Below are 10,530 nucleotides of genomic sequence, written 5' to 3'. Positions count from 1 at the left end.
AGCAGCGCAATACGTCAGACTGGCTCCGACTGACGGAAGTGCGGGACCCTGTATCGAAGCTGCCAGAAAACTGAGCATGGTGGTGTGGGAGTGATCCGTGCATATGGGGCTGGAGGAAGCCCCAGGTATGTATAGAACATTTTATTTACAACTGCCTATAGGTGTAGAAGGTTCAGGTGTTTTTTGTAAATAAAAAAAGTGGTCACATTACTCAGCTTTGCTGGCATGCTGGATCTTTAGCAGATGTTGGGTGGCCACTGTACACATGCTGGTCTAACTTACAACTTTTTTCTGAGGTGTTCTTATGCCCTCCAGTGTTCATACTAGCCTGTGCATGTAGCTGTAGACTATTCTGGCTTGTATACTAATTGTACAGTATAATTTCATTATAGCAAACTCCAAGGGTCCAGGAAAAGTGGTTTAATATATCAAATTGTCCTAGAAATAGCCCAGCATGCCCTGGTGCATTTTTTTTCTGCTGCAGAGGACCAACTCTGTACAGTACTTCATCAAATGTGCAAATGTTTGTCCTCCCATTTGGACTACATGGTTAAGTAACTTGAGCATTCTTGCCTTGGATATCCTTTAAAGAGACTCTGCAACAAAAAGTCCCTTGTTGGGTACTTCTGGAGGGGGAAGCCTCTGGACTCTTAACAAGGATTCCCTATCCTCCTCCGCCCCACTGTGGCATCGCTGGACCCCCTAAAACCACAGCTGACAATTTTTTTTTTTATTTTTTTTTTGCTATGGAGCAGTAGCACCTACAATATTTACCTTCCTTGGCTCCAGTGCAGGTGCAGTAGCGGCTCCCTGATGGGATCAGGCGGAAATGGCCAATCCCAGTCGAGTTGGCTCTACTGCGCAGGTGACTTGCGCCTGTGTGGTAGTGGACCCGTCTGGGATTGGAAATTTCGTCTGACCCCCGATCAGAGAGCTGGGAAGGTAAATATTTACATGCCCGCTGTTCAGGGAATTCTAGCGCTGCCACTGTGGGACAAAGGATGGAGGAAGCCTTGATAGGATCCACAGATTCCGCAGCCCAAAGTAGGCAAGTACCCCACAGGGGACTTTTCCTGTTAGATTCCCTTTAAAGAGTAACTGCTAGCCCCAAAACTGAAAATTAAATCTCTTGCAATCTTTTATTTACTATTTAAATGAGCCAAAAAGGCATTGTAGAAGTTAAAAATCAATATAATTTTTTTACTATGTATCCTTTTACCCCAGCTCCGGACGCAAAGCCGCATATCAGATACTGCTGAACATGCATAGCATGCCTAGCTCTGCCCATGTATCATAGTGCATACATTTATTGAAGTGTGCTTCACTGCAGCTGTACACAAGAATATGGTCCAATGCACAGCATACCTTGTGTTTACTGTACTATATTGTACAGATGTTGACACATTACAATAGAATTCCATTTTCAAGGTGTTCATATTGTCAAGTGTAACACTGATTCCCTCTATTTTTGGAATCGGACTCCTTTTATTTCACCAAGCATAACGGTTATGCCCGGAATTGGATTTGGCACAATACATAGCTCAAGAAGACCTACTACATAATAGGTTCACAAGCATGAGAAAGACATCAAGCAGAGGGACATCAATAACAGTTTACATTGTTCATACATAACAGATCATCCTGTGGTTCCTGACCGCACACCGATAACTAAAGGACCAGTCTTACATAGAGTTGATCAGTCCTTTGGCATGGTCGATTGATCGGCAGAGTCACAGCTAAGGCCGGGGCTTGTTGAGGGAAGTGGGAGTGCTGATGGGAGTATTTGGAGGGAGTTTAGGAGGCTGACAGCCGAGGGGGCGGGGGAAAAAGTGTCTAGCTGTCCTTGTTGAGATGGCCCGAAGCCTCTGGCCCAATGGGAGCAGATTGAAGTAGCGGTTGCCTGGGTGGGAAAAGTCGTTTGCGATCCTCAGAGCCCTTGATCGCAGCCTTGTGTTGTGTAGGTGGGCAAGTGAGGGTTCTCACAATGATACTCTCCACTGACCTAATGATCCTTAGTAGTTTGTACTTGTCGGTGGCGCCAGCATGTCAGACCAAGATGGAAGAGCAGAGAATCTATTCAATGGTGGTGGAGTAGAAGTTTGTTAATCTCCTGGGTCATACTGAATTTCCTCAGTTGGCGTAGGAAGTAAATTTTCTGCTGGATAGCAGTGATGTTGGCTCTACAGCTGAGGTTACTGGAGATGGTAGTGCCCAGAAGACGAGCGCGTGGTACTCTTGCAACCTCCATGCCGTTGATAAAGATGGGAGGAGGGTTAGGAGAAGCATTCTTGAAATCTATGATCCGCTCCAGTTTTTCCTTACACCACTGGCAGATTCTCTCCACCTGCTGACAGTACTCCTGGACATTATCCTTGGTGACCAGGCCGACAATGGTGGTGTCGTCAGTGAACTTGATGACCTTAACTGAGTCTGCCACGGATCTGCAGTTTGTGTAGAGGGAGAACAGTGGTGACAGGACACAGCCTTGTGGTGCACCAGTGTTTATTACTTTTGAGTGGCTATCGCCCAGCTTGACGACTTGTCCTGTTGGTGCGAAAGGCTGTGATCCAGAGGCATAGGCCGGGATGGACAGACAGTGCAGTTAGATCATCCTGGAGAATGTGTGGGCAGATAGTATGGAAGGCTGAGCTAAAGTCCAGGAGTAGTATTCGGGTGTACGTGTCTGGTCTGTCAAGGTGGTCACAGATGAGCTCCAGGCAGCTGTTACTGGCATCGTCCGTGAACCTGTAGATCAAGAAGGGGCAAGGTGGAGAGCTTCAGGATAGTTAAGTCCACGCACTCCAGGGTTTTCATGACTGATGTCAGTGCCATGGGTCGGAAGCTAAGGTCGGAAACGCCCTGCTTCTTGGGGACCGGTATGATGGTGGACCTTTTGAAGCAAGTGGGGACTTTTCCTTCCTTTAGTGACCTAGAAAAGATGGAGTTGAGGACAGGAGCAAGTTGCAGAGAGCAGGTTTTTAGGCTGACAAGGGACACTCTGTCTGGGCCGGAGGCTTTACTGGCATTTAGTGTTGACAGGCGGTGCAGGACTTTGGCCTCCCCCCACCACCAAGGGGGAGGTTTGGTCTGTAGCATTTCTAGGGCCTGGGGGGGGGGGGGAGAGTAGGTGTGGCTAGGTGCTCCCCAGGTGTTTCCTGACCCTCAAACCTGCAGTAGAACTTGCTAAGATCCTCCGCTAGTTCAGTGCTGGGTGATGCCAGGGGGGAGGGCGGGGGTGGAGGCTTGTAGTTAGTGGAAGCATTGAGCCTTTTCCATATAGCATGTGCGTCATTTGAGCGCAGGCTATGCCTTAACCTCTCAGCATACCCATTTTTGGCAGCTCTCTGTTTTTTGCTTTAGGTCATTTCTTGTCCTGGTTACCAGACTTGTGTGCGGCCTCTTTGTGCTTCCGCAGTTGCCGTAGTTGGAGAACCACGGTTTATTTGGGTAGACCTTGAAGGATTTGGATGGTACACAACAGTCTTCACAAAACCTGATGTATGAGGCCACATCTGCCCACTCGTCCAGGTTTGGCGATACTAGGGACTTTCAGTCCCTGCAGTCAAAACAGGCCTGAAGTTGGAGCTTGGCCTCGTCTGACCACACTTTGGTTGACTTGAGTTGATTTTGCCAATTCCAGGCACCCTCCTGTAAGTTGGGATAAGATGGATGAGACAGTGGTCGGAGCAGCCAAGAGCTGGCACTGCCTTGTATGCATCTTTCTGTGCTGTGTAGCAGTGGTCAAGGGTGTTTGGGCCCCTAGTGGGGCAGTCTACATGCTGGTGATAGCGTGGCATCTCCTGGCGGAGGTTGGTCCTGTTAAAGTCAACCATGTTGATGAACAGAGTCTGGGAGGGACGTCTCCCACTGTGAGATGGTCTCACTAAGGACCCGCAGGGTGGATTTGGCCTCAGCATCAGGAGTCATGAGTTCAAGGTCTGGGGAGCACTTCCTGTTGAACACTGACATGCACCATGAGGAGCTGATGTAAAAGTAGAACCCACCACCCTTTTTTTTTTTTTTTCCCCTTCCCAGAGAGCTGGGTCATGGTCTGCTCGGATGAGGTTAAAGCCAGGGAGATAGAGGGCAACTTCAGGGATGTTCTTGTATAGCCATGTTTCTGTGAAACAGAGGGCTGGAGTGTTCCTGCTGAGATTGCTCTTGTTGCAGAGAAGGTGCATGCTGACTTGCATGGGATCCTGTAGCAGAAGCCAGTAATTTCTGGATGTGATTCCTGATCTGGTTGGACAGGAGACTGTCCTCAGGGGATGGGGCTGCATTTCTCACATTCAAGAAGCTGATCCCTGGTGTTTGTGAGCTTGGCAGGTGGTGTGAATGGGCCATGGCCTCAGACTTGAAGGCGAGGGGTGGTTGGGGACCAGCGAGGGCTGGTGGAGCATGGCTTACCTCATCAAAATGCAGAGTTTTGGTCCTCTTTGAGAAGACCAGACAACTTCCAGTGAAAGTTGAAGGTGTGCAAGCTAAAGTTAAGCAAAAGAGATCGGACAAAGCCGAGTTCAGCGAAGACCAGCAGCGGGGTAGCTTGGCATAGCAAGAGATCAGTGGCTATAAGCAGGTAGAGGGAACTGCATGAGTGAGGGGCCAGGGAAGCAGCAAACAGCAGGCCAGCATGACAGGCAGAGGAGAAGGTGGGGGTCCTTACCCTGGCTGAGCATCAGGCTGTGGAATGAGGGCCTCCGAGGTCGGGAACTATGCGTGAGCTTTCTGCAGCAGCAACGATTGGGGGTGGGAGGGTTGAGCATCAGTGCCCAGTGAGTCCAGGGGTGGTCTTGCTTCCCGAAGGTGGCAGTCTGCAGCTGCGGTGCAGTGGCTCTTCACTTGCGGGCCTTGCCCCACCTGGTAGGGCCTAGCGGGACAGAGTGGCGTGCGCTGGAGTTTGCCCAGAGACTGAGCTGCTTGTCTTGGGAGCGGTTATGGCCAAGAGTGGAGACGGCTGGTTGCCCGCCGGGGGTCGGTTGTGACCGCTATGCTACTTGTCTCTGGAGGTTGTGACCGCGGTGTTCCTGCCCAGCATGGAAAGGAGGCATGCGCCGGGGAGAAGTTCCATGTGGGTGGCCAGAGTTCCGGGAAGCTGCGTGTGCGGAGCGGCAGCACGGATGGCCAGTGGGTAGTGAAGACTGGTAGAAGGAAGAACTCCTGAGTAGGATGCAGCCCAGGCTGGAGGTGGAAGGCTCCCTCAGCTCTTTTACTGTAACAATATTTGTAATCTGCTACACAAACTCTCCAAAAAAATGCTAGGCATGTTTAGAAAACGTCTCGAAACATGCCTAGAATCGCTCTGGAATCTGCTTCAAAAACCTCTAGCGTTTTGCAGATCTGCTAGAAGTTTTTTTTTTGGTGTGCACTGGGCCAGTGCAGCACATTAGGTGTCGGTAAGCCCAGTGTTTGTACTAGCCAGGGCTGTGGAGTCGGTCCAAAAATCCTCTGACTCCTCAGTTTAGGATGACTTAGACTCCGACTCCTTTAATTTGCATATTACAATTTTGTTGATTAAAAGTATGTAACATGAAATTCGTCTCTTAACTGCCAACGCTTAGGAATTTTACAAGACAACTGAAGTGAGAAGAATATGTAGACTACTATATTTATTCCTTTTTAGACTAAAACTAGTCCTTGGTAAGAGTACTTGTAAAAGGTACAAACCGGAACAAAGAACATATATCAGGCCCTAGGCAATGTAAGTGTGGGTACATGTAAGAATGATGTGCAGGTACTCTGCAGGGGAATGAGGAGATTGTAAACAGACAACACCTCTGTGTTCAATGTGCACAACATTCTCGGTGGATTCCCTGCAGCTCTGTGGGGAGTGCATATGTAGAGTATAGTACTACTGTGTAACAAAGTAAACCTGAGACAGATGAAATTAAAGTTTTATACATACCTGGGGCTTCCTCCAGCCGCCTTCAGGATAATCAGTCCCTCGTTGTCCTCCACCACCTGGATCTTCTGCTATGAGTCCAGGTACTTGAGCCAGTCGGGCGTAGTGCGCATGCACACACTCCGCCGCCAGGAGCATACTACACCTGTGCAGCACTATTTGGCAGGTGCAGAATATTCCTGGCTGTGGGAGCGGCATGCGGCCGGACAGCACTGACTGGCTGAATTACCAGGACTCAGCAGAAGATCTGGGTGGTGGAGGACAGTGAGGGACTGATTAGCCTGAAGGGGGCTGGAGGAAGCCCCAGGTATGTATAAAACTTTACTTTTCATCCGTCTCAGTTACCCTTTAATTTGTAGTCACCAAACCAAATTTTAACATATCAAATTATTTGATTTCATCAGCAAAGGGAGTGTGTACATTTGCATAAATCAGCATCAATGCAAAATTATTTCCAGCTCGTTGACCATCTCTATTAGTGACACAGCTACTCATTAGGCTTTATTCTTACAGTATAGATGTTATTTAGTATATATGAGATTCCTGTGTACACATTATTTATATACATACAGTCACAATCCGCTATGTATATCTGACCTTAAAAATACGGGGACTGCTTTATTGAAGCAGCACAAGTAACTAATTTTGATTGGTTTATTTCATTTTTGTGGACTAAGCACAGCTATTACTGTGTATATATACACATTATTTTTAATGACTTTTATCTGAGAAATAGAACATTTTATCATATTTTCTATTTTAATTACAGTTACAAATTCATTAGGAGTCGGAGCCAGTGCATTTTTTTCCCGACTCCAGGCACCCAAAATTGCCTGACTCCGACTCCCCAGCCCTGGTACTAGCAATGTCTGGGCATTAAAGAGAATTTGTACTGTAAAATTCTTACAATAAAAAGCATACCATTCTATTCATTATGTTCTCCTGGGCCCTTCTGTGCTGTTTCTGCCACTCCCTGCTGCAATCCTGGCTTCTAATTGCCAGTTTTAGGCAGTGTTTACAAACAAGATATGGCTTCTAACCAGCATGTGACAGGCTGAGAGGAGCCTAGTCTGTGACTCACACAGAGCCTGCAGGGGGCGTGGAGAAGGTGTGTATAACTTCTATCATAAGCAGATCAGCACATTCCTGCCCGACAAAGGAAAGATTAGATTATATAACAGAAATAATACAGCCATTGTGCAACTAGGAAAGGCTGTAGTAAGCCAGACCACATTAGAACATGTATAGGATAGAAGAAATAAGGCTGACAATTTTGTTAGTCTCTTTGGGGGGCTAGAGAGACTGCTGCTATTGAAGTGGTTAACTTGTCAATTGCAATTCTAAAGGTGGGTACACACCTCAGATAAAAGTCTTTGGAAAATGAAAGATCAGACCAATTTTACCCCCTTCCATGTAATATGAGAGCCACACCTACAGTTATTGAGCTGAACTCCCCCTCAGAGAAAAATCTTTGCAAGATGCTGCACACAAAGATGCTGTACACATTCAAAAGATTCGTTTCTGCAAAATGCATTCATAGTCTATATCTGCAGATCTCATACACACCTTGTTTAACGGACATTCATCTGCAGCTCAGACAATTATCTGCAGATCTAAAGATCCATCCTGGTGGATCTGATCTGCAGATCATTGTCCGTTAAACAAGGTGTGTATGAGATTTGCAGATATAGACTATGAATGCATTTTGCAGAAACGAATCTTTTGAATGTGTACAGCATCTTTGTGTGCAGCATCTTGCAAAGATTTTTCTCTGAGGGGGAGTTCAGCTCAATAACTGTAGGTGTGGCTCTCATATTACATGGAAGGGGGTAAAATTGGTCTGATCTTTCATTTTCCAAAGACTTTTATCTGTGTGTACCCACCTTAAGACTCCCTGGAATTAGCTGTATACAAACTTTCAATAACGTCTGTGAAGGTGTTATAGCAACAATTTAGTGCATGTGTAGGGATGAGCGCTGGATGAATTTTGAATGGGTTTGAGGGCTCATCCCTGCAGAAGTGCATTCAAATATGCCCTGCAGCTCAGTGATATGTTTTCCTATGAGGGGGGTGAGGCAATACAACAGTGCTTCTCAGAAGCTTTCACACCAAATGCAAATGTTTTGTGGTTTCCAATGTTGGCCTCAATTCAAAATGCAGCAGAACTAGGACTGAATTTTTAGAAAATCAAAGATGCATTTACAGTAGAATCTTGATCTAGTAAACTCAGTCTTCGAGTCCCAGCAAATCCTTCTCTATACATATACACTGTATGACCAATTCTGATATAGTAGACTACTTTTCCTGATCCCTTGGAGTTTACTGTAAAGGGATTTTACTGTAGTATGAATGCATGCCCACGATTCCAATTGTAACTTTACTGTACTTTTAAAATCCTGTGTTTTTTTTTTTTTGTGTTTTTTTTAAAGGCTTGCAATTTTCTAAATGCATGTGAAAGGGCCCAAACATTGGCATTATGGTAGTTGGGATAAGATGGTAAACTTAAGTGCTTGACCATTGCCGTCTTATGGTGCCCATATATGGGACAATTTCACTTATTCTGTTATAAGGTTTCTATTTTTCCAACATTGATTGAAAGATTCTAGACTTTCATTTGATTATATTTTTTTTTTCTTTTTAGAATAGCCAGTGATTTAAATTTTTCCTATTGCAGAGATTCCCTGGGAGCAATTGTGATGTACTGCCAATGCCTGAACAATTTTAGAGTTAGTTCCATAAGGGAATGCAGGATCTAAAATGGCATTCCCTGAAAGCTCCTGGTTGTGTTTCCTGATGAGTTTTCTATCTCTAGTGGTATCTCCAGCCTTCAAATATCTGGTGTGCCCAATCATTGAATTGATATCTGTACATACTTGATTCTTTGCTGAAGAGGCCCCAAACAACTACTTGGTGGAATTCAAACTCGCATGTATACAAAGCATCGATAGTATCGCTTGGGGGAGGGGGGTTGGGGGGAGCTCCAGTACCCTTTGGCCTCTACAAATCCTCAGCAAAAATGTTTTCTCCATTTGTAGCAGCTGCAACATGGCCTTTACAGTGAGGAACCGAAGTATCTGAACACTCTTTGAATTTGCAAGTGTTCCCACGTAGAAAGCAGGGAGGAGTCAAATTCACATTGTAGGTGCTTTCCCACTGTGAGGGCTAGAACCCACTATATCGCATTTTTGAGCGTTTAGGGGGGTGCTTTAAATCGCTATCAATTTCCCTAAAAGTTCAGACCTTGTAAATAAAACAAATTCCACGATTGCAATTAGCCAAGAACAGGTGCCCTAACCTCCCTGTGATCCCTGGTGCTTTGTCATTTACTTACCGTGACTCTAGCCAGCGCTGATTACATCCCCTCTGCAGCACAGCTCCGGTCCTGTATTGTCGGAACTCGGTGATGTCAATGACCTGAGCCCATTGCTCCCGACATACAAGATGACTGCACAGGTAATTGGACCGGAGGTGATGCAATTGGTGCTGGCTAGAGGCATGGTAACTGATAAAGCACAGGCTTTGGGGTGCCTATACTGAGACAGCTATACCTGGTTACCTATACTGTGGGTACCTGGCTGGCTATACTGGGATACCTGGATATCTATTTTGCGGGGCTAAATATCACCACAAATGGCATTCTGAAGACTGATGGGCATCGTGCAGTGTCTGACACAGGAAAGGTAATGTATAAATGCACACATGGGAGTACATTTATACCCTAGGAGGGCAGCAGCAGACGGGGGTAGCTCTGCTGATTCCTGAGAAATTTCATGCTGAAATCTATCAGTGTGGGGTATGGGCAGCTGTCAGATCTCTAATCAGATTTGATCAGAGATGCCTTTGTCAATTCTGCCCATCATCACTAGATGTATGGCTAACTTTTCTATTTGTGCAGGTTGAGCAGCTGCAGCTTGGAAATCTAAATGATTAGAGATTTTTGTGAGCAATTTTGATAATTTGGTTAAGATTTTGTTTCAAGCTTTTATTAAACTCAAAATGTATACTAGACACTTGCTTTATTTTGGTAAGGTACAGGAAAAATGGTGATGAAAATGAACTGTATTACTTTTTGCACAGAAAACCAGCAGAAACTAAATGTTAGGGAGGTTATAGAACACATCTGGGATTAAAACAAAAATCCTTGGGCTTCATCCAGCCCCTGGTAGCCTAGTTGTCCCTTGCTGTAGCTCTGCTCCCAGCCAGTGACCTGTTGCAGATGTCTTATGTGCCTGTGTGAGCATGCACCTGAAGCAGTGAATCAGTATATCTGCGCCTGCACAGAATGCTCCAGGTTATTTGAGCTCAAGTGGCCCCCTTGTGCAGGTGCAGAAGATGTGACCTCATGATGTTGACATCTGCAACAGAGGGGGCACTAGCTGGGAGAGGAGCTGTGGCGATGGACAGATAGGCTGTAGGAAGATCCAGGTCAGTAGATTTTTATTTTATTTAACCCTGGACCTGTCCTTTACAAAAATAAATTGGGAAATCACATTAGCTTCAATTCATCAAAGGCTGTTCGGTAAAAAAAAAAACCCTGAAGTCCTTAAAGGAGTCATCAAGCAATATTAACTACTCCCTGATCTACTTAACTTGGGCTTCCTCCAGCTCCTTGCAGTTGACATGTGCCATGC

The sequence above is a fragment of the Hyperolius riggenbachi genome, chromosome 11 (assembly GCF_040937935.1).
Source record: "Hyperolius riggenbachi isolate aHypRig1 chromosome 11, aHypRig1.pri, whole genome shotgun sequence".
NCBI lineage: Eukaryota > Metazoa > Chordata > Amphibia > Anura > Hyperoliidae > Hyperolius > Hyperolius riggenbachi.
Note: the sequence above shows the minus strand (reverse complement) of the source record.